The sequence below is a fragment of the Pogoniulus pusillus genome, chromosome 10 (genome assembly GCF_015220805.1).
Source record: "Pogoniulus pusillus isolate bPogPus1 chromosome 10, bPogPus1.pri, whole genome shotgun sequence".
NCBI classification, from domain to species: domain Eukaryota; kingdom Metazoa; phylum Chordata; class Aves; order Piciformes; family Lybiidae; genus Pogoniulus; species Pogoniulus pusillus.
In genome coordinates, this window is record NC_087273.1 from 32,176,473 (window position 1) to 32,202,476 (window position 26,004).

The 26,004-nt window shown below is 41.0% G+C and overlaps 1 protein-coding gene across 11 annotated transcripts in view; it reads right to left on the bottom strand.

Annotated features, from left to right (window-relative positions):
• The window catches only part of ZNF407 (zinc finger protein 407), a 393,020-nt gene that overhangs the window by 366,419 nt on the left and 597 nt on the right, over nucleotides 1-26,004 (bottom strand). The gene's annotated exons all lie outside the window — the stretch shown is intronic.

Here is a 26,004-nt window from a genome sequence, read left to right on the forward strand (position 1 = left end):
TCTCTGAGTGTGTTTTTTCTGATTCTTAGACACTATTATTTTTCTTTGATCACTACAACATGATAGAAACTATGACAACTAGTCAGATAGAAACCCATTAGGTCTATACTCTCATCTGGTGTAAGTCAGCATATAGGTGTGTTCAAAAACACCACAGTCACTAACAGCAGAGAAGGATGAAGCCTTTGAAGTGCAAGCTTACCGTGAAAAGGCTTATGAGCACTGTTTAGGATTCAGAAATAAGATCAGATTAAATTTATGTTGCTTAACCACGTTACAGCTTTAGTATTATAACTTGGTAAATACCAAGAAATTAATTCAGTGATGAGTGCTAGAAGTCCATCCTTAACTATCTGCATACAGAGACCCTGGGTCCTTTGCTTCACTGCACCTCCACAGCAGGCTCCTAGCCCACCACTGAGATCTGACTACTCTTCTCTTGCATGGCTTTTTCTTTGTTGTACAAGGCAATTTACATTTTCAAAGCAATTTTTCATGTTCTTGTGCTAGTTTGACACTAGCTGGAATATTTTGGTGAGAAGAATTAGATTATAGGCTGTGAAAAGGAAACAATGGTGATGTCTACTGCATTCATAGGCTTGCTGAGATATATAAAAACCAAGAACATATAGATAACACAGTTGCTCTCTGGCTCTGGCTTCCTGCACTTCTTTCTCTAACCTTTTTGTGTAACTAATCCATCTGCTTCCTAACCCCCTGGCCAATTCTCCAAACTCACCTTGAACGTAAGGCAAAGTCTGGGGTAAGGTAGAGGGGTGGAAAGGAGGTGGAAAGGTGGTTGAGAGCTCCTCCTGGGGAATCTGGTTTCTGGAAGGAGTGTTGTGTTTCTGTATTACTTTTCAACTTGTATATTTCTGTCTCTAGCTGTTTATATTGTAAAAACCTGCTTGTATATTGTGCTAAGCTGTATCTATAATGCTTCATTCTAATTTCCAGTTCAGATGAGTCTAGTCTGGGTGATTTTCTTAAGGGGTGGGGGAGGGGGGGCAGGGAACACCCAAACCATCACAGTTCTTCATAGGATACTTTCCTCTCAGACCATCTGATTTATCAGAGAACCCATCCAGCAGTGAACTAATACCTGCACTGGAAATTTCCACTATCAAATGCTATATCTCAGTATCAGGGGGTTCTCCATCAATCAAAATTCACACAGTCAAGATATAGACATATATATTAGTAAGGGACTGGTAGCTTCACACCATACTTTCCTCTCATTTAAAGCCATCTTATAATTTGATTCAAATCTTAAAACACAGTTGCATCTAGATCAACTTCTGACAGAAATCACAAGCCACTTTCAGCCAAAAGCTACAGTGATCACCAGAGGGTGGATGCCTCCTAGCTGTCACAGGTGGGTATCAGCAGTCTCACAACACACCTTTCCTGCCACACCAGTGTAGACTGAGCTCATCTCCACTAGACATATGCAAATCTGATTATTTGCATGTAGTATCTGTAGACTTAACTTCACTTCTTGGTATTTGTTCACTGCAATACAAGTGATAGATTTGATGGATGCACTGTCTGGATGGCCATGTCCAGAGGGTAGTAGTCAATAGCTTGAAGTCCAGATGATCAGTGATAAGTTGTGTCCCTCAAAGATCATTTGTCTGTATCCTTGATAAAAATATTAAATGGCACTGGGACCAGTGCCATTTAATATTTTTATCAATGATATAGACAGTGGGATTGAGTGTGCCATCAGCAAGTTTGCAGGTGACACCAAGCTGAGTGGTGCTGTCAATATGTTAGAAGGACAGGATGTCATCCAAAAGGACCTGGACAAGATGGAGAGGTGGGTCCAGGTGAACTGCATGACCTTAAATGAGACCAAGTGGAGGGTACTGCACCTGAGCTGGAACAATCCTCACTATCAATGCAGGCTGGAGAATGAGGTGATAGAAAGCAGCTCTGTGGAAAAGGACTTGGGGATGCTGATGGACAAGAAGCTGGGCATGAGCAGACAGGGTGTGCTTGCAGCCCAGAAGGCCAGTCACATCCTAGGCTGCATCAAAAGATGTTTGGCTAGCAAGAGAGAAGAGAGACAATTTTGCAGCTTTACTCTGCTTCTGCTACAGTAAGACCTCACCTGGAGTACTGTGTCCAGCTCTTGAACCCTCAACACAGGAAGGACATGGACCTGATGGAGCAGGTCCAGAGGAGGACTACAAAAATGATCAGGGGGCAGAAACACCTCTCCTATGAGGACAGGCTGAGGGAGCTGCGGTTGTTCTGCCTGGAGATGAGAAGACTCCAGGCAAACCTAATAGGGGCTTTCCAGTACCTGAAGAGGGCCCTACAAGAAGGCTGCCCTTGAGGGTGTTCCCAAGAGGGAATGTTTACAAAGGCCTGTAGTGATGAGGGACAATGGTTTGAAATTAGAGAAGAGTAGATTTAGACTGAATGTTAGGAACAAGGTCTTTGCCATGAGGTTGGTGGAAGAGTGGACCAGATTGCCCAGTGAGGTAGTTGAGGCCCCATCCCTGGAGATATTCAAGGTCAGGCTCAACAAGGCTCTGGGCAACCTGATCTAATGGAGGATGTCTCTGCTCACTGCAGGGGGGTTGTACTAGATGACCTTTGGAGGTTACTTCCAACTCAAACCATTCTATGATTCTAAGTTCATCCTGCTCTACGCTTTAGCAAAACTCTCAGATTGCAGTCCCAGTTCTCGCATCTAACTTTGTCTTCAGCTCAATTCTAGTGCACCTATTATGGGTTTTTTCAAATGCTTAGGGGAAAAAAAATATATGTATTCCTCTTATCTTTGTAAACTGTACAAAGCAGCTGCAAGGCAAATGAAAAATGCAAACCACAAATCTCACAGGTGCTGCCAATAACTTCAGTATGAAATTACAATACGCAATACAAATATGCAAAGGAGCCTTATGCCTCAGCCTTCTTGCCTCATTCCTCCAGTTCTCCAAGTTAACTGTAAATGGAGACACTTCTCTCTGCCTTCATTTCATGACACACTTCTAGCACACAGACCAGGGATGTACTCCACTTCACTTGCAGACAATACTCCTAAATGAGGTCAACATCCTCACGTCAATCCCTACAACTAAGAACAAGTGTTATCAAGGCAGTAGCTCCTCAGCTGCACAGTGCAAGTTAGGTGTAGCAACAGTTACCTTTATCAGTTTTATCTCTACCTCACATCTCAGTTTTTGTGAAAATAATCTCCCTCTTCACACCCTTCTCAGATTTAGTTGCTTCTGTCTCGTCTCCGTACAAACTGTGTCAAAATATCACTACCTGGGAGTATTCACTGTCATGAAACCATAATCCAGAAAGGGTTTTGTATGAAAGAAAACAACTGTAAGGCAGTTGCTCTCATTTCTTTAAAATCACCCCTATATTAATTATCTAAGGAGTGAAATTTGCCTTCAGTTTCTTTTGGTTCCCTCTTAGAGTTGCTTTTAGGACAAGAGCACATCTATTGAGGTAGACAATGGCTACTGTGACTACTTTTTACTGGGATCATGGTCAGTAATTTGCTGAGCTGTGGTCATTTCCCCACATTTAAGACAAGATCTAGACCTCAGCATTGAAACATGCCACTTTTTATTCCCACTGTGATCTTTGGTCAAACACTGCTGAGCACAATTTCATTACCACATGCCTCAGCTCCTACAGTGGGGAGTAGGTGCCTCACAGCCAAAAGGATGTGTTGAGAAGTCCCACATGGGATTTACGGCATGACTTGATGATCTGTGAAGTCTCTTCCAACCCTGATAATACTGTGATACTGTGACTATCACTTTTTTTATCGCACAAATCACTATCACTACTTAAGAATGCATTTAGCATACCATAAGCCTCCACTAGGCAAAAGGAGCCTACAGTGCTTCCTCTCTAGAAGGCCTTGTCTCAGATTTGTCAAAGGACAGGAGGACCATGGCAAAGCAAAAAAACAGTCACAAATTTGGGTGATCCTAATCATCACCCTGCATAGGCCAATTCACCTTTGCCCTCATCAAAGTCACGGCACTGATTAAAGGCTCACCTACAGCTGGTATTTATACAGGAACCGGTGCATAAGTGAAGACATCAACAACACTCTAAGTCTCTACATTCCCCATGACCATACGATACATTAGGTTAAATGTCTTTCTCTTTGCAAAATTGATCTTAGATCAGACCTTAGTCTGGCACAGATATTGTCAGCAGTAGCAAAGAATTAACATCCAGAATTTGATTAAATCAACTAGGAACCAAAAACACATCCTAGATATGACAAGTAACCCTCTTCAGCCACAGCGGCTTAGGCACATGCTGAAGTCTAACTCCTCTGGATATCAATGTAATGCTGGCAACCTCAAATAGCAGTAGAAGTAGAGAACATCTCTTGTTCAAGGACCAGCAAGAATAAAAAAGCAATGCCAAGATGCAAGCTTTCATGCTTTTCCTTACATCTTCACCTTTTAAAGATTCTGGCTACATTATTAGAAGCAACAAATATCTAAAGTGAGCCAATACTTAACGACTTCATATGTAACACAAATAAACCAGAAAGTGTACAGGCTCCAGGGCTCTACCAGTGGTATCACCAGGCATAACAGAGCAGAGAACCAGAGCACAGAATCAAGCTCAAGGCAAGCAGACACCACTCAAATTCCTCAGTATTTCTATTGTTTAATACCTGGTTCTGTCAAACAGCACTCTCTCGGCATCATATTTGATGTTCAAAATGAAGCTGTTCTAACTCAAAAGTGGGTTGACTTTTTGTATCATAAATCTTTTTTTAATGTCCATATAAATCAAGTATAGCTGAACAGATTCTTAAAGGATATGACCAAAAATTAATTTGCCACATTAGCTTCAGGTTAACAAATTCTTCTGCTTGGAGACAGTCATACATTACCTAAGAGATTTTAAGGTTCTTTGCAGAACACTGTTGTCCCTGAGTTTTGGATAGAAACCTGTTGTGGCTCCAACATTTTTTGCATAGAAAAAGCTAAGCTCAGTAATTCTACTAGAAATAGCAGCTCAATCTTTAACATAGTGCTCTCCTTCAGTAGTTTTCCAGGAATCCAAAAGAAGTGAGACAAATTTTTAAGAAATTAATAAGCAAACCATTTATGTTATATGAGTTATATCTTCATAGGCCAAAGAGAGAAATCTTTGCAGAATGTATGAGGGGATGCACACATGTTTAAGTTAAAGGTGCATACTACATGGTGCATGGGTATATAAGGAAGAAAATTAACACCAAAAAATGGAAAAAGTACCACTTCTTGAGCTGCCAACAATGTTTGCTATCATATAACAACACAGATTTTTTTATTTCTCCTGCAAAGATATTCTTTTACATTGATATACTATCTGCAACAGTTCTATACATATGCATTATTTATTTATGGACAGAATATCTTTTCTTTGATAGAAATGGAGAACATTTTAGTTGAGTTATTTTCTCTCATTTTTTTTCCCTCTGGTCCAAAAAATAGTATATAATTCCTCTATGTCAACAGGTGGACATAGTGCAGTTAAGATTTCCAATGTAAGACTTGCATTGCCCTGATCCTCAGATGAAATTTAGCTAGTAGTAACCTTAAATCAAGATCAGAAAGACAAGCAGTTTTGTGATGATCCATAAACCTGTAATGAACTGCAAAGTTTCCTAACTTCACGCTCAATACAATTTTATTTACTTCTCTTTCTGGTCATTTGCCAGGTCTTTAAGGGAAGGGTTAGGGATGTGTACAGAAAAACCCACAGAAAGTACATTCACAAGTACTAAATTTCACTTTGGTTTTTATTTTTTATGCTAATTCTGGCATTAGAATTCCCAAAGCATCTCTCAGTCAGACTAGCGTTGTCTCCAGGCATTCCATACCCAATCTGCAGTGTTTGTAAAGGATATGACCTACAAAAAACGTTCTCCAGTAAAAATTCTCATTTTTCAGACAATTCTTACAATGAAATAATGGATACAATGAGGCAAAATCTTTTTTTAAGAGCTTCTTAAATAGCCTGTACAAAACTGGATGTGAGCAACTCAACATACAACCTTTGTGTCAAATAAACATCTTCTCATTTTCAAGGGCATGAATCAAACCACAGGTCTGTCTTATGGCCTTACAAAGTTACCTCACTTCCTTCAGAAAGACTGATTCAAGAGAATCATCTCCTCAGTAATGGAATACAGAGGACAATGTGGTTGTTATATTTGAACCAACAAAGATCACTTTTATTTTGAGGAATATTTGATGCCATCCATTACAAACATGTATTCATCCTGGTAGCTCAAGGATGCTGGAACTTCAAGCTTTACATCATGAGTCTGTTCTTCATGCAAAGCCACTCGTTTTCCTGGAGCACCAGAACCTCCAGGGTGACTTCTCAACAAGTTACAGGCTTTCAAAGACTACAGACTTTGAAGCTTCCATACTGATGTATCTACAATTATTAAAGTAACAAAATTAAAGCCCACTGACAGTCATCATACCTGTATCACTGGAAACTGCAAATTACCTGCACCTATCAACTTCATTTTCTTGCAGGCACCAGAAAGAACTTAAAACTATCACAAGGAAACACACCTTGCAACACCATTCCCATCCTTGCTTCTGTTTTCAAACCACTGAAAGTCCATCTGGGTGAGCAGATTTGCCAACATAAAGGAAGTTCTTAGGAATTCTTGACATAAGAAACATGACATTCAAATTCTAACCCCCCCAAAAAAAATTAAGAAAAAAGGGAAGACTCCTTAGTTCATCACCTCAGAGAACCAAATGCTGCTAAATGCAGCAGTGACCACTGATTAGATCAGCTTCGAAGAAGTCAGAAAAAATAAAGATGTGGATACAAACTCATTTCAAATGCTGTCAGAATGAATAGGAATGTATGTCCAAGTTAGAAAATAGGAGGAGGTGCACCCGTATCTCCTAAAAATTGCTGAATAACCTTCAGATCTTTAATTTCTCTCTATCAAGTGGTAAATTCAATGATTTTTTTTACTGTTTCCAGAGAAAGGCATACACACAGCAGTTGTAATAAAAACACTCAAAATAAACTTTGGAGGATGCCAGACAAAACTAAATTTGTCTGGGGACAGAGGGGGAAAAAGATAAAAACATTATATTTTTTATATAAGAAAAACAAACAAAACAAGCAGACACACACACACACATTAAAAAAAAAAGTTATCTGAAGCACTTCAATTCATTACCCAGTTATTGGCTGAGCCATAGTTCACTGTATATAAAAAAGGAATGCAACCAATACCATTTTAAATTAAAAGTAAGCTGGTAATAGTTTGAATGTGTGCTATCCACAGCTAATGCAAGTATGCCAAAAATTCACACCTACATAAAACAAATAGATACATAAAACCAACAAACACGTTCAGCATGAAGAGAAACCATCTAAAAGGCATTAAGGGGTGAATATGCCATAAATTAGTAAGGGAAATTTAACATGTTTTCTACAGTCATTTTAATTACTTCACCTGTAGCTCTCCAGTGGCATTCTAATAATTTAGCTACTGTGTCTATCACACAGAATCACAGAATGGTAGTGGCTGGAAAGGACCTCTGGGGAACACCAAGTCCAACCACCCTGTCAAGGCAGGTTCACCTAAAACAGGGCACACAGGAACACATCCAGGCAAGTTTTTAATGTCTCTACAGGAAAGTCTCCACCGCCCCTCTGGGCTGCCTGTTCCAACGTTCTGTCTCCCTTAAATTAAAGAAGTTGCTCCTCATGTCTAGATGGAATTTCTTACATTCAAATTTGTGCCCATTACCTCTTGTCCTGTCACTGAGCACCACTGACAAAGATTGGTGCCATCCTCCTGACACCCACCCTTTAAGCATACTTGCTGTCTGCTAAATTGCTGAGGCAAAGACTGCACACAGTAACCTGTACATGCTTCTCAGTGTTATTCCCCACTTTGAGTTCCTCTAGTTGGCTGCCTATTCAATTAGCTCAGCTGAAAAGAGCTCCAGGTTTTGTCTGAATAGGTGACATAAGGATTTAGGATTATTTGGGGAGCAGGTTAACAAAGTTTCCAGAGAAGAACACGAAGTGTACACATGCTTCTGAAGAAGAGGAGAAATTAATAAAAATAAAAGCATTCTGATGACACCTGGTGGCCACTTCACACAAGGAAGTAATTACTGCTTTTCATCTGAGGAAAGCAGATCAGACAGAAATGTGTTAGGTGTTCTTTTGGTAAGCACATCCACAGAAATACTGCTGATTATAATCAATTAGAGCATGTACTCCTTGGAATATACACATTTACATGTCTGTATATATGAAATAACTCTACTACCAGTATAGATGCATAGAGATACACAACATTTTAATTATTAAAGATAAGACCTGCTTTTCTGTACAATGGAACAGAAGCAAGCACACTGCAAGCATTTCAGTTCAATCCTACAAGGCATGTGAAACCGACCTTCTTTTCACTACTGATTTTCCAGCTTGGTTGCTTAAATAAGGCAGAGGGTGATGGAGGAGAAGCAGGGTGGAAGGAGGGGGCTGCTTTCATATAATCATAGAATCAACCAGGTTGGAAGAGACCTCCAAGATCATCCAGTCCAACCTAGCACCCAGCCCTAGCCAGTCAACTAGACCATGGCACTCAGAGTGCACTAGAAGGGCTCTTTACGATAGATGCTGCCCCAAATCCCTGCCACGAGTCAGTTCTCCCAGCACAGGTCAGCAAAGTGCAAGAACCAGCCTTCCTTTCTTTGTACCACTGGATCTCTCAGAAAAAGAAATTAACATCCATCATTAGAAATTACTAGGAAAAGGTGATAGCTGTGCACAGATCTTTGCTAGGGAGGGGGTAAACCCTTAACGTGCAGGGGGAAAGCTGCATGTCAAGTCACACCTTTTCTCCTTAATGTTTTCCCGTAGTATGTGCAAGTAATCACAACAGTGCTGCCATCTCCTCTGCCACGCAGAAGGAAATTTCCCTCCTCCCAGCAACCTCAGGTGATCATCACTAAGACTTAAACCATATATGACTGCAAAGCTTGGCTTCCTCTGTAATGACTGTTACTTGCCTTCAGGTGAAGAACTCCATGCTTCAGCTGAAGCTGCTGAATACCTTTTAAAGCTGCATACTTCTGCTGTCTGAACAGTTCAGAGGGCTACCACTGAATTTCATTCTAGTTTCCATCACTGTCTGTGTCAACAAATGGAAACCAAAAGAAGACAGCAATCATACAAGTATAATGGAGGCATCATCAGTTCAAGCACTGGCAATATGAGATGATACAAAAAACATAGCAGACTAGCTGAGGGTGCCCTTGATCTGTCACCAAAAAAGATCTTAAGCAGCACCAGTCCCAGGACCAACCCCTAAGGAATGCCAGTTCATCACTGGTCTCCACTTGGACATTAAGCCACTGCCCACAACTCTATGAGTGCAACAATCCATCCAATTCCTTACCCACCAATTAGTCCTGCCATCAAATCCAAGTCTCTCCAATTTAGAGACAACAGTGTGGTACAGGTCAGTGCTGAATGCTTTGCATGGTGTGCACTATCTTCATTCTTACTCTTCAAAAGGAGTGTTATTTCTGTCCTCCAATCCTGGGTAGCTTGTGGCCCTAAACTGAGACACCAGCAGGGCCTCTCTCCCACACAAACTAAAGCGATAGCAGCAACTGCTCACTCAGAGCAGAGAGGAGAGAGAGATTATCAAGAGGTCTACTCCTCTTATAGGGAGATACAGGAAAGGGGAACAGAAGAACAAATTGCAATATGCTGGGCCTCTTTCTTGGGACAGACATTTCCACCCCTTCGGGAGGTCTACTCTATGGTTATACAAATTAACTCTTAACTTCCCTTAGCCTACAACACTTGGTCAGTGGATAGAAAGGTGAAAAGGGAGGAGGCAGTGCTGTAGCAGAAGGCTCTGTACAGCTGGGAGAAGATGAGGGGACCCCACAACAGCATCTACCTTGTACCACAGCCCATACTGTGAAACCACATTTCCCAAGAATGTGTCCTAGCCATCTAGAACTGAAGGAGGGAAGGAAATTAAAAAGGGACAGCCCCTTACTAGCACCACTACCATATATAAAATCCCCATTTATCATTTCTTCAAAGCTTTCACAGTGCTGACACTTTGGGAACAAATACCACTGGGAACAAAAACAACGAGGGTTTCAAATGCTGCTGTTTACCAACAGGATCAATTCCCCTCTGTGTCTATTTGTTTCAATGCAACAAATTTTGTGCCTACCTGAACCAGTCCCTGAAACCCAGCAGCTATGTTCCAGAACTAGCAATATGCCTAAGCATGTGCAGAGTGTCAGCAGGATTCCTCCTTGGCTTTACATGAGCCACACCTGTTCAAATGCATTCCCAAAGAAGGACTCACCTGACCATTAAAATTTTCATTTCTCCTGCAGAAATGGTGCATGCAGTACAGCATCAGGAACAGTTGCTCTGGGGACCTGTGACCACTCCCACATACCTATAAAAATTCTGCACTTTCACTCTGTTACACCCAAGAATTGCACCTTGCTTAGTAATTTTCTGTTGCTTTGGTATCTAGCCTGCAAACTGCTCTCCTTGTTTTGAAGCACACCATGTAACAGCGACACAAGACTACAGTGCATTTCCTTCAGCTGTTGGTTTATCACAAACTCAGCTCTTTGCTTGGCACCCGTGATATCAAACAGCTCCCCAGGAAACACCAGCAACGGAACCCAAGGTGACAGGAGTCTCCTTGCCCCCTCAGAGCCCAGCAGCCACACAGAGCCACTGGTAACTCCACAGTGGGTGGTGTGATCTGGGTGCCACTGCAGGCCTCCTCTTCTGCAGGCTGGAAAGACATATGCCAGTCAACTTGGTAGCCCCAGTTGTTGCCTCCTGCTCCCTAAATCCCTTTTGAGCAGGGAGTGTCACATGCTACTGGACCCTTCCTGGATACAGTTCCCAGCATTGCAAGAGGTTGCAGTGGGAACACAGGGCACTCCTCCAGGTAAGCCGACCTCATGAGCTGGGTCACGACTGTGTATGTAGTCTCTGTATTTTCTCAATCCACCACTCTCTCTGGAGAATGTGTTAGGAGAGTGTTATTGTTAAAATACTACTAATTCCCTGAAAAGCTGAGAGTTAAAATCAATCCCACAAACTTTCCTGAGATCGATAGGTTTTAATGAACACAGAAAACAGACTTGTGGCAACCACAGGCAAGTATCCGGAGACTGAGCTATTGTAAGAAACTGCACCTGCTCCAGCACTTTCCTAGGAGAAAAAATTGACATATTACTAAGTAGCCTATTGTTCAGCTCAAGCACCCTCAGTATCTAAAGGGACCACAAGCTCACCCTTGCAGGCAACCTGCATGGTGATTTATCACAGCAGAGTGCAGCCAGGACACAGTCAGATGCCCAAACACAGGCAGGGCAGGGTTTTAGTGCTGCACTCTCAGCTGACCAAGCAACCCAATTCCTCTGATGGAGCAATGCAGGTGCAGAAAACAGACTGCAAGCCAAACACACTGCTCTCTACAGTGAAGGGTGACGATGTAGCCTCTTTTTCCCACAGGTAGTAAAAAGAGTATTTACAGTTCTGTGTTTCAGGCATCAATAGTCATTTTCCTGGTATTCATCCCGGGAAAACACTTTTCACAAGTGCTTCAAAACTTCTTTCCCTAGCTGTAACCATCAGTGGAAAAGAGGCAACAGCCTAAAATTAAAGCTTACAGGTAGCAGAAGCAAGAATGTGCCTTTTACAATGAAACCTAATACTAATTCTGTATTTTCCAGAAGACTTAAGCATCCTATTTTTCCCAAGCAGCATGATTCACATTCACTTCCCACTAAATTTCATAAATATTTGATAATCAAATGCAACTTCTGTTTCATTGGCTGTGCAGCCTTCCTTATTCACAAGCACCAAATTAGCTTGCTTTTTACATGAACCAGGAAAGGAACTCCCTCCTAATAGTGGCCCCGCAATTCCATTTTACAATCTAAAATATTGTTGTGCAGTCCTATTATGCACCATTTGTCCAGAACCTAATCCCTATCATTATTTCTATTTTAAAAAATACAGAAGATTTTACTGGTTAAATCTCTGCAACAGCACAGATCATAAAAACTCATCCTGTGCTACAGTGCTAACAACATCAAAGTACTCTTAGATGGAGGTACAACGGGAAATATAAATAAACATCTTGTCAGACCCCACCTGGAGTCCTGCGTGCAGTTCTGGAGCCCCCAACACAAGAGGAACATGGAACTGCTGGAGTCAGTCCAGAGGAGGGCCATGAAGATGAACAGAGGGCTTGAGCACCTCTGCTATGAGGACAGGCTACAAGAGTTGGGGCTCTTCAGTCTGGAGAAGAGAAGGGTTTGAGGAGACTTTGGAGTGGCCTTCCAGTATCTGAAGGGGGCCTACGGGAAGGCTGGGGAGGGACTATTGCAAGGTCTTGTAATGACAGGACGAGGGGTAATGGGTTTAAACTGGCAGAGGGGAGATTTAGACTAGTTAGGAGGAAGTTCTTTACAGTGAGGGTGGTGAGATGCTGGCACAGGTTGCCCAGGGTGGTTGTGGCTGCTCCCTCCCTGGAGGTGTTCAAGGCCAGGTTGGATGAGGCCTTGAGCAACCTGCTCTAGTGGGAGGTGTCCCTGCCTAGGGCAGGGAGTTGGAGCTGGATGATCCTTGAGGTCCCTTCCAACCTAGACCATTTTATGATTCTATGAAACACCCCTTTAATAGCTATGAATTCCTCACAGAATCCTTTCCCCTCCCCAAATGTGTACACTTGGACTCCCAGGCGCTTAGTAAACATGTTAATACCCTTCCCTGTGCTTTGAACAACCTAGAGATGTCTAAATACACCTGAAGTCAACGGGGAACAGGGCATCTAAAAGTCAAGATATTTCTATAGGTGCTTAAAAAGGATTTGGAATGTCAGATTTCATTATTTTATCCCCAAAACTTGTTATTCAGAACGGAACAAAGTGACATAAAGCCATAATTTTGTAATTTAGAGGGGGTATTTTTAAAACTCAACAATTAAGAATGTTTAGCTGCATTCATAACTCCTTCTCCAGAAGGTTTCAAAAGAAAAATTAAGTTACATTAGACTAATAACTTGTAGGTGTCCAATTATAAATGAAAAAAGGACTACAGAATAAAGGTAGCAAATGCACAAATTCAATGCTATTAAAAGGCAGACACATGAGAGCTCATGTATCTTGTGCCATTTGTAAAAAGGTTGTTTTATTATCAGTGTAACTAATCACAATGAAGCCATCTCTTACAATCAAAGACATTGTAATGAATTTTCTTTACAGCTACAGAGAAATGGGATTTGCTGTTCCATATCAAACTAGAACAGGCTGTATAAATTTTCCTTCATATTTATTGTTAAATGTAATTTTTATCTCTAAAATCAGCCATGAAATATTAAAAACTGAAACAACAGAATTTATATCCTCTACTTAATTTAGTTTAAACGGTCTATTCACTAAAGAGAGGGAAAAAAGGTTACATATGTATTATAGCTTGCCCTCCCTTCTCCCCCTAAGTGTTTCCATTATAAACCCCCCAGTTTTTGGAATTTATAACTTGGCTGTAAAAATTCACTTCATACTTAAGAGTTGGTATACTTTTCCTGTTCCAAATTTTAGAAAAAAATAATAATCTGTTCCAGAAAGAAGGCAAGCAAGGATGTAGAGAAGGAAAAAAGTAATCGGACAAAAAAACTTCAATGCCTAATCACTTAAATCAGTTAATAAGGGCCATCTATCATAATTCAGACTCATCTTCCATCTTCAGAAATCAGTGGGAGATGATCAGCTGGCTGCACTGCAGCCTCTGGATGGACAGGTGCCAGGTGCTGACCTCCATCTGCTACTGACCTGCCAGGTTCAGCCTGCCAGACTGGGGAGGAAAACCTCCCTTTCCTACCGCTATCCTGTCTCTAGAGTCATCTTGCCCATCTGGGAACTGGACAAATTGAAATGAGCAAGAAAACAACAAAAGAACATGATAATCATCTGGATCAGACAAAAGACAAAAAAACCCAGCACATCTTAAAAATTAACAATAGACAAAGCATTTAACAAAGGGCTTCTCCCAATTCAAAGATCTAAGACTTGTGAATTCAGGAACCGGATACTGCATGCAAAGATAAAGGCAGACAAAAAATAATCAGGTGCTCATGGATGCCAAAGGATTGAAGGGTATGAAAAGGGATTTATTTAATTCAGCATGAAAAGGAAGTAATCCATAAGAAGGTACATTCCAAAATGAAGCATGGAAAAAGGCAACAAAAGACAAGCAACCTATGACCTCAAGGTGTAGACTACAACTTAGGGTATTTCTTACTACCGATAACTTATTTTCCACTCTCTCCAAGAGCACAATGAGAAGTTCAAAAACATAAAGTACCTTCATTTTCAGAGTCCCTATTTTAGAGTCTGAAAGAAACAGAAAGAAGTAGCAAGAGAGCAAAACCCTCCCTTGGTTCTCACAGTGACACTTATGAGTTGGTCAAGCTGGCAGAAGTAGCCACCAAGGCCACGGGTTTCAAGACAGCCTTTATTTAGTCTGTAACTAACTTTATTCACCAGGAAAGGCTCTCTCTTAGCAATCCTTTACCAAGGTCCATGAGGCCAATGTACATAGTTTGCCATCTGTTCCCAGAACAATACAAATTAATAGTGTTTATAAGTTCATTGGTTCTCTGCAGTGAACCAGGCTTAGAGGTGGTTATAGTTAAAAAAATAGCCTTCACAAAAACATCCTTTGCTGAACTAAATTAATCTGGCACACATAGCTGAGGCTACTTTCAAAATACATATAAACCAAACAAAAGAAAACACATTACTTACACACTCTCCTGCCACATACTCAAAAGGGTACATTAGCAAAAAGAAGTACAAATTTTAAGCATCTAGTAGACACTGAAGCCATAATTGGTTTGATATCATTATCTGATTTTCAATAGAGGTGAACAAGAAGAAGAGAAAGAATGAGGAACTTGGTGCTCTATGGCGGAAGTACCCTGAAAACAACCAGACTCAACAGCAAAGGCTGCAACTGTAGAATCAGTTACTAGTTTACATCATTTACACCAGATCACCAAGAGGAAAAAGATGAAGAGGAAGGAAAGGCTGAAGCAGGTGACCAGGATGCTCTAAGAGTCCTATGGAACAAAAATCTGCACTCAATTTCCAAAAGTCAAAAGTGCAAATCACATTAAGTCTGTATTCACCAGGAATGTCAGGCACTACTGAACTGCTCAGTGCCAAGCTTTAAGATGTCTGGATCACAGAATCATAGAATCAGTCAGGGTTGGAAGGGACCTCAAGGATCATCTAGTTCCAACCCCTCTGCCACGGCCAGGGACACCCTACTCTAGATCAGGCAGGCCAGAGTCCCATCCAGCCTGGCCTTACACACCTCCAGGGACAGGGCCTCAACCACCTCCCTGGGCAACCCATTCCAGGATCTGGACTGAGACAGGTACTGCTAATTGCTGCTAATTCACATACAGTACACACAGAGAAGAAGGAAAAAAAAAAAAAAAAAAAAGAAGAGAAAAAAAAAAAAAAAAACACAGCAAAACGCAACACAAAACCAAGCAAACAAAACTCCCCAAACAAACAAAAACAAAACAAAACAAAACACCCCAACCCAACCAAGACAGCACAGCCTCCTCAGCTGGAGATCCTAAACCCAGGAAAGGTGAGCTGCTATGTCTAGCAATCTGGACAAAACAAAGAAGATAGTGACTCCACAGAACCACCACTCTACTATTTATCCTGTTCTTTCATCTGTGACACAACAGCCACCCCAGTGACCTAAGAAAGCCTTCTCCTCCAAACCTGATGCAGCTGCTATATAACATGCCTCTTACTTCTGAAAAAGCAGAGCTTCGAGCCTGAACAATTTATATATGGGACAGTAAATTTTCATGATGACTCAGTGAAATCCACATTCACTCTTTAAGAGTATTTTATTTTTTTAGCTAAAAAGTGCATAGACAATAAAATTATTTCTATTCATTACATTTATTGGGATTTATGGTTAAAATGCATTCATTACAAAAGCAGATACTGAGCAAATGTGAGGAAACAGTTACTTGTTCTACCTGCCAGCTGTTATTTAGTGGAAGGGCACTGAAGGAGCATTAGGAGCACTTTGGAGAACTATTCAAACAAATACCTAAAAGCAAAACCTCAACAATACAGCATTTGATAACAAATCTTACTGGAATCTGGGGGAGTACTAGTCTGAAAAATGTGCCTTTAAATTGCCCCCATTTGGAATGACTGCCATGACTACTTTCTATACATTTTTACATTGCTTTATTGAGCCAGCTCACTAAATCATTAAAAACACATACAACCAAGCTTCAGTTTGACCTGAATTGACTCCTGTATGTACCCTCAAAATTAACACAAACATTGAATGCTACTAATCTTCAACTTGTAATAAGTGATCAAAGAACACTGCCCTGTAATTTACTACAAGCTAAAATCATAGTGCTGAACTGTGCATTTTCAAACAAGTGGTTTACAGCTCCAGATTTAACATGCAAAGTTTCCATTATCTTTAATAATTAAAATGCATGCTGTGTTATGGTTACATTTGGTGACTGGATTAGTAGTACCCCAACTGAGTTAAACAATGGCTTTTTCCTATTAGAGTTCATATTACCATATTATCTATTTGTTTAAGAAAAGGAAGAAAAAAAGCACAGCAAGGAAGAAGGAATAAAAAAAGAAATATGAATATCAAACATACTGAAAGACAGAGAGGACCAAGACAGCGAGAAGATCTGGTATCAGCAAAATCTATGCTAGCTGAAAGCAGAAATGCTGAAGTATGTGTGCATTTCAAGTATGGAAACTTTTTTAAGAGAAAAAAATATTCTTCCTTTGTCAATAAGGGTTCTCATCCAAAGCAGAGGGTTTAAAGCTGTTTGTTTGCCTAGACGCGGTTTCTACAAATTTAGGGAATACAGACATCACTGTCAAAAAGCGAATGCTCTCAGGCTGTCAACTTCTTAATCAGGGTCTGACTTTACTGGAAAGTGTGAAATTATGTAATTATTTATGCTTGGCAATTCAGATGGCTTACACAATTCCAGCACTATGAACACTTTCTCTTATAAAGCAAAAATCCCACCGCAAATTTGTTTTAGGCAATGTACCATTCTTTGTTTCTCTGCCTTTTAGGTGGTTAACTCAAAACTGAAATTTGAAGTATTTCTCCTTTCCCAAAAGAGATACCACTGAGCTTAGAAATACAAATTACAAGGATTAAAAAAATAATTAAGATATAAAAATGGAACCATGGCCACAGTGATATCAGCTAAAGTTTTCTCTCAGCATTGTTACATTGGGTGTCACTCAAAACAAGTCTAACAAAAGAATAAACAAAGTATTATTTGACCTCATGTCTTACATTGCAGCACTCTCATGTAACATTCACATATAAATTTCAGAGATTAGCTTTGTTTTCAAGTACATTTTAATTAACTTGATATCAGTAGCAGATTTGAAGACAGGCTTTTGTGCTTGAAAGCTCACCTGCCTCTCTCTATCTATAGTAGTTGGTGTAATGTATCACCTCTGCCTGAATGCCACCTCCTCAGAAGTCTGTCCCAACAGGCTATGCGCCCTTTGCACAAAACATACAAAGGTAGCCATGCTCAGAAAACAAACCCCATTTTTTTCAAGACGGTACATCAAAACACACTTTATTGATACTTGCAAACTCTGAATTCATGATGATATGAGCAGAGGCAAAGAGAAGGTATCTCTGCAAGTCAGCCCTCACCTGCAACCTCAACATGTTTTTTTACCTGGGAACAGGAACACAGTAGCCTGGATAGAGTAAGCAAAAGGTATAGTCAAGATCTACTCATCCTCTGCAAAAAACTCCGCAGTACCTAACAATTTTGTGCCCAAGATGGATTCTTGGGTTCTGACAAGTCCTTATATCTCATCATATGTCTGCTTTGAAGCAGCAAAAAGGACAACTCCAGTGTCAACTTTCTCCTCTTCTCCTTCCTTCGTCAGATTTCCATCCCTACTGCACAAAGAAAACAAGACAGACACATACAAAGAAGTCAAAGCAATACTTGGCAAGACTTTTCAAGCTACCTAGATTTAGAGTGGTTCTCAAACCACAGAATTGTCAGGGCTGGAAGGGACCTCAAGGATCATCTAGTTCCAACGCCCCCCTGCCAATGGGTAGGGACACTTTCCACTAAATCAGGTTGGCCAGAGCCACACCCAGCCTGGCCTTAAAAGCATCCAGGGATGGGGCTTCTACCACCTCCCTGGGCAGCCTGTTTCAGTGTCTCACTAACCTTACAGAGAAGAGCTTCTTCCTAACGTCTAATATAAATCTCCCCTCCTCTAACATCGATCCATTCCCCCCCATTCCTATCACTACCTGATATTCTAAAGAGTTCCTCACCAGCTTTCTTGTAGGCTCCCTTCAGATATTGGAAGGCCATAATAAGGTCTCCTCAGAGCCTTCTCTTCTCCAAACTGAACAATCCTACCTAACTCTCCCAGTCTGCCTTCATAGGAGGGGTGCTTCAACTCTCTGATCATCTTCATGGCCCTTCTCTAGACATGTACCGCCACATCCATATCTTTCTTGTAATAGGGGCTCCAGAACTGGACATAATAGTGCAGATGAGGTCTTACGAGAGTGGTGTAGAGGGGGAGGATCAGCTTCCTTGACCCACTGGCCACACTTCTCTTGATGCAGACCAGGACACGGTTGGCTTTCTGGGCTGCAAGCGTACACTGACAGCTCACATTGAGCTTCTCATCCAGCAGCACTCCCAAATCTTTTCTTCAGGGCTGCTCTCAAGCCAGTCACTGTCATGCCTATATCGGTGCCTGAGACTGCCCCAACCCAAATGCAGGTCCCTAAACTTGGTCTTGTTGAACCTCATGAGGTTGACATGGGCCACAAATCTGCACCTTTAAAGTCCAATCAGAAACAATTAAAACAAAAATGTTTTTGCGTACAACATCTACAAAGTTCCTGGTACCATCAGGTAACATTATTGTATTATAAAACCTCTTGAAAACAAACCTCTGTTTTCTGGGGTAAGATTTGGACACACACCAAAAACAAAACAAGAAGTCCACTCTCATTTCTTTGGGTTTGTATGCAGAAATTATGAAATGAAGATCTTGTGTCAGGTTCTGATTTTGATCATTTTGACACAAATTGAAAAAATTCTGTTAAACTAAATGGAGATATTCCAAGTTATAGCCAGGTAAATGACATCAAATTCTAGTCCCAGGTTTTCTTTCCTTCCTGATGCAATTACATTAATGTACATTCAAAACAAAGCAACTACTACTAGGCCTACTAATTTTTTTTCAGCAGAATGTTACAAAAACACCACATACACACATATCCATGAAGTCATCAGGGTTCTTCAATACGTCTGCCATCTATCTGAAGTATCACAACAGGGCCATAGTATGTGAGCACCAACATATCATCCTAAATGCAGGACAGAAGTGAACCTGCTTGCTGTAAGGACCTATAAGCTACTGGTTTTCCCTAAAATACTTTCTATTAACCCAATCCATATAAAAGATACTAAAACCACAACACTGTATTCTTACATGGAGTGCACTGGGAAAAGGCCCAATACCTAAACATTGCATCCTTGCGTTGTTAAAAGGTTTGACAATATTTATTGCCATATTATCCCTAATTATCAGTTTAAGCTTGTTAACAAGAACAGTTCATTTAAGGTAAACAGGAATTATCTTTCCATTGTATAGGTAAAACTTGTAAATAGGACAGCTCATAAATTCTAAGATGAGAGTAACTAGGAAGCTATTCATTAAGACTCAGATTATAAATTCAAAACATGAAGCATAACGTGCTTAAAGAAGATGGTTTTATTTTTAAAAGCATTCATTAGGCTCTCATTTCCAAGCCTCAGACTTGTAAATAATTTAAAATGAAAATGCGAACAACAAGGGGGAAAAAAAAACCAACAACACAAAGACAAATGCAATTCAAATCAGTCCACTGTTGTACCAATAAAACAGAAAACAGAAAAGAAGCTGGCAGATTTTGAAGACAATACCCAGAAAACACTTTTATGTGCTGTATCTTTGAACTTAGATATTATGCTAGTACTGGATCCAATCCAAAAAAAATAAGTTCTGACTTATAACAATGAAGCTGTGCCCAGTAAAGGATACACAAGCTCAACTAGTAAATTTTAGTGTTCACTGCATTTTATTCCAGAGCTGCCAAAACAAACAAACAAACTGCAGCTTAGAGATGCTCTTTTTTTTTTTTCATTTTGACTTTTCAGAAATGTATATCCTATTAACAATTTATATGACATAAGGCAGGAACCCCCTTCCCTTTAACGAGTAAGATAAATCTAGGTTTGCCTCACATGGGGAGCATGAAAAGAAACAGCCTTTACTTCACTGGAACTGAAAATGGGAAGACAAAAGTAAGAAATCAAACAGAAATCAAACCAACAAGGATCACACAGCAGGAAATTTGACATTTTTTGGCCACCCAGGATTTCCAGTGTGGGTGCAGAACACAAGTAGGGCACTTGGAATTTCCAGGCAGTACAAGATCAGTGAGTCTGAGGCTTCCTCATGTGAACTGAGACCATTAGGTCACTCTGTTCATGTTTTTCCCTTGAGCACAGAACTGGGTGATGCCAGCATGCTGCACATCACTGGTACAGGTAAAGTAAGCAAGTCTCCTCCTGCTAAGTTGCCTCTTCAAACCAGGTCTGGGTAGACTATCTCATGAGTTTATAGCAAAAATGCTCTACTAATTTACCAAAAGCAAAAACAATCACTAACCCTCTGAATGAAAGCAGGCACAGGCCACAAGCTCTGCCAGAGCAATCCCAAGCTTGAAAACCTGCCTTAAGAAGAGAATTCACATGCACAGAAGTATAAGCCATACTAGAGATCTTAAGGCCCTCCAAATGTCACCAGAGTTTGTTTCTGTCTTTGCTTAAGTTAAAATTGTCAGAATCTCCAGTTTTCAAACTTCATGGTGCAATATTTCTTTCAGAAAAGTTTGTATACCACATAATTGGATGGATTGTGTAAGAAAAATATTACATGAACCTATGATTTCTTTATAAATTGGTAACTTAACATCACTATTTGAGTAAGCTTTGTTACATCTTGCAATTAAAGTGAATTTTAACATTTATATGAGATTTTTAAGCTCTATCTTGAGGCTTTTGGAACACTAAAGATGGGGCTAAAGACAGAAAAAAAAAGTCTTTCTAACTACAATGAGACAAATAAGTATCAGATAGGAAAGAATATATATGTTTGTAGGAAACACAAAAATACATTTAAAAAAAAAGATTATATATATCCAGATCTAGACACTGAAATACTGCAAAACCTAACTACTCTGCATGCATCCTCCTTGGCCATTACATATGCCACATACAGAGAAAGCCTTGTATTTTTGACTCAGACAGGCAGAGACAATATTTACACCTACACCACTAAGGCTCAAAGAAAACTAAGAACATTTGCAAGCTCCTAGACCAGTTAAATACAACCCAATGCTACAGACAGTGGTTCATTAGGAGGCCAGACTACTCAGGTAGTGTCATTCTCACATCGATGAAGGAAAAGTGGACTTCTGCTCTGAAGCTATAAATCATTGTTTTATATATTTGTGATGGTTTGGGTGTTCCCCACCCCACCCACTTTGGAAATCACCCAGACTAGACTCAGCCGGGTCTGGAAATTGAATGAAGCTTATTATTTACAGCTAGCACAATATACAAGCAGATATTTATAGTATATACAGTTATAGACAGAAATAGACAAGGTAAAAGGTAATACAGAAACACAACAGCCCTCCCAGAAACCTGAGTGCCCAGGAGGGGCTCCCAACCACCCCTTCACCTTCCCCCTACCCCTCTCAACCTAACCCCAGTCCCAAGGAAGAATGGAGGTTTGGCCAGAGGATTAGGAAGCAAAGTGGATTAATCAGAAAAATGAAGGGTGAGGTTAGAGAGATGCAGCTCAGAGCTCAGCAGCAGGAGAAGTGTGTTATCTATGTTTTGATTTTTTGTTTTATACATCTCAGCAAGCCTATGAGCAAGGCAGACATCAGCCTTGTTTTCCTTTCACACCCTGTAATCTCGTTCTCACCAAAACATTCTAGCTAGGCTCAAACTAGCACAATGTTTGCAACGCAATCTTCACACAGAATCACATTTTGAAGAACAGAAATTAAGTAACTTACACATATACTTAATATAAACACCTAGAATGGGATATGGACTCCTCTGTAACTACAGGCCCTTCACTGGCAGGTGGCAGAAACAGATCAGCAGCACTGACAGTTGCAGAGGACGAAGGCAGATGTGGTTCCTCTGTTTGGAACACACATCTGCAAAGCAAAATATACCCTTGGAATTTCTGCTGGTGAGAAACCAGAGATTGCAAGAACAATACCTTTACATTTCTTTGCCTCTTCGCTGGTTTTATTCATACAGGCTAGCGAACGCTTTGAGCTTATGCCCTAGCACAGACTGAAATAACCAACAGTTCAGGAGTTGGTGTGATTTATTTGAAATTTCATACACATTTGTGTAGTGTCCCAAGAATGTCTGCTGCAAAGGCAAACAGACCAAAGATTAAACCACTCCAGTATTATTATCTTATGTGAACTTTGACTCCCTGGGCCAGGTTTGCAATGTCACCAAACATAGAGCCTTACTGACAATTCATTCTCTCCAAGACACCCATGGTTAACCCTATGCTTCTTACTACCACTAAGCATCACCAGTGCAGTGTACTATTCACTTCCAATTTCCACCACAAAACGCTGCTGTTTCTTCTTTTTCCACTCATTTTCTGGGAGGAGCAGTTTCACGCCTTTATGGCTGCTAGCCAGACACTCTATGCAGCCACACTTGAGGCAGCAGCAGCAATGCCAGGCAACTGCGCTACCCTGAGCTATCAAGGCCTAGTGTAGCTTTGTCAGCAAGGCAGCAGCTCTTCTTATGCCATCACCACAACCCTTGTAAGAGAGAAAAATCACTGATAGAATGATCATGTCATCTTGTCTTCCCATCCCCAAGCCCTACTTTTGATGATGCACTTTCAAGAGAATAACCTATATACCAATCTAAAAAGTGAACACAGTAATGTCAACAAACATCATGATAACTGTGGCATTAATTTGAATGAATGATTAGACCAGAAATGTCTCAAACCAAAGTTTTTTATTTGAGTGATGAGATCATTCATCCAATGCAGCCCTTTTGTTTCCCCAAGAAAGAGAATATTTAATGTAGGAGCTCAACAATTCCAGTTCAACTGCATTTCATATGCCAACCTGGCTGTAAATCTTAGGTTATGCACAAAACCCCAGGTCTGCACACAATCAAAAGAAAAAACAAAACCAAAAGACTTACAAAGAAAAAAATAACAAAAATCCCCTCCCAACAACCAAAAACCCACAACAAAACAAGGCTATGTTTTTCTTAATGTTGTGCACACCAACACTAAAAAATGCCAGTTCTCACTGCAAGTATTGAGTACTGTGACTAATACCTGCTTCACAAACATTCTTTCTCTAGGTGATGTTTTTCTATAAAAGTTTAAAAAAAAAAAAAAAGTTTCTGACAAAAAAAACTCCTGCACAAATAAATTAGAAATCACAGGATATTAGGGGCTGGAAGGGACCCAAGGAGATCATCGAGTCCAACCCCCCTGCCAGAGCAGGCCAATACTAACACAGATCACAAAAGAACACATCCAGTCAGGCCTTGAAAGTCTCCAGAGAAGACTCCACGACCTCTCTGGGAAGCCTGTTCCAGTGCTCTGTGACCCTTACAGTAAAGAAGTTCCCCCTTGTGTTGAGGCTGAACCTCTTTTGCTGCAACTTACACCCATTGCTCCTTGTCCTATCACAGGAAGCAAGTGTCCCCCCCAGCTCCTGGCCAGCCTTCAGATACATAAAAACATTTATCAAAGCCCCTCTAAGTCTTCTTTTCTCCAGACTAAAAAGCCCCAGGTCCTTCAGCCTCTCCTCATAAGTCATGCCCTCCAGCCCCCTAATCATCCTCGTAGCCCTCTGCTGGACCCTCTCCAGCAGATCCCTGTCCCTCTTCAACTGGGGAGCCCAAAACTGAACACAGTATTCAAGATGAGGTCATCAGGGCAGAGCAGCACGTTTGATGCTGTTACAGTACAACAGTTCCCACAGAAGCAGGGTAGTAAAGGATTTAACTTAGGTCGTTTGAATTACATTTCCCAAAATGCTAATAAAATTGACATGTTTGAACATACTGAAAAAGTCACAGTCCATCATGGTGCTGTCACATCAGTGCATTTGATTTTTTTTTTAAATGTATGGATTATACAATTACTGCCAGGCTCCATATTTTATATATAAAAGCTACAATCTGATTATATGTCCATGCTGAAATAATTTATGAAATAAGGGTGGAATGACTGTAATGTTACTTCTGTGATGAATGTAACTTGCTGTGAATAGTCTAGGAGATTGCAAGAGAGACCAAACTGAAGCCTGTAATTGTCTTCATCTTTCATGAAGAGGTGTGACCTGGGAAAAATATAGATCCCAACATCCAAAGCTCCAGCCTCACGCAAACATCTTGATTACTCATGTGCTGATATAAGAATGGAACTATAAAATTTAGAGTCTTCACAGGCCACACCTTTAGATTATTAAGGTAAGGATCGCAGCGAATTACAATCCAATGTTTAAATCATGTTAGTCTATTATTGCTTTGCACCATCAGCAAATCACTCCTGCCACTAATACCCTTGCACTTTTGGATTCCTATTATTTACTACTCTCTAGGTGCTACCATCATGCTTAGCATGATACAAATGAACATGAACACATGATAAACTCAAGGTCTTGCAAGTCTGCATCAGAACAATTACACAAAGAAGAAGAAAGATTAGGGGAAGGAAAGAACTGAAACTATTAGCTATATGAATTCTGAGATTAGAAACAGCTACAAGCATACAGATCACAAACTAAGCATTTTTTACTTTTCTTCCCCAACACTGTATTTGAGTATTGTGGTTCACAGGCCACATTAATTACTTGAAGAAGCAAGAGGAAACCTATTAAAAGTCAAATTAAGCATGATAACCTATCCCTCAGAGGTCAACTAAACAAGTTAGGTTTTAATGATCTTTTCCACCAAAGATACATCTCTCTAGAAATGCTACACAATCTATGGGAACAGATTCCTTACTAAACCTAACAGGGCTCCTGAAAGTCCAGACTCCCTGCAGACAACAAACCACACTGAAAATCACAAGATCATGAGAGTTCAGGTGCCGTGACTCAGACTGCTCTTTGGTGCAGAGTAAAGGCAAATAAAATGGCTACAAATGGTTTATTAGACCTGCTTACAAAGCTCCTGCTGTCACACGCGTGGTCAGTCACTGCCAACCGAACACCTTCTCAAGATCATCCACACTTAAGATACGACCTTTGCGAAAGGAAGGGAAAGTAAAGTGCGGTATGAACAGCAAAAGCACTCAAGTAGAGCTGAGTCACGGCACAAGTCACGCCTCGCTGTCTGCGGAGGGCCAGTCCAAGCACTGGCACTGCCGGGGTACGCAACCCTAAGTCCCAGATGGGCGCGGGACCGGCCCCGGCTGAGTCAAGCCCTGAAGTCGGCCGAGCCCCAACTCGCCCTCTCCTCGCTGCGCCTGCGCAGACGCCGCACTGACGGCTGCCGAAGCCACAAACACAGTCACTGCCGCGGTCAAGGAACGCAGCCCGGTACTGTCCGGGTGGAGCATCGACTGTTGAGGCCAGCAGTCCCTACCAGTGTCCCCTGAATGTCCCACCCGGTGAGCGGGTACGGACGGCGGCAACCTCCCTGCAGCCAGCCCCGCCCGGCCTCACAGAGCGCGCGTGCGCGGCGGCCATGCCGAGCGCCGCCGCAGGGGGAGACCAAAGGAGGTGGGGCACAGCACGCGC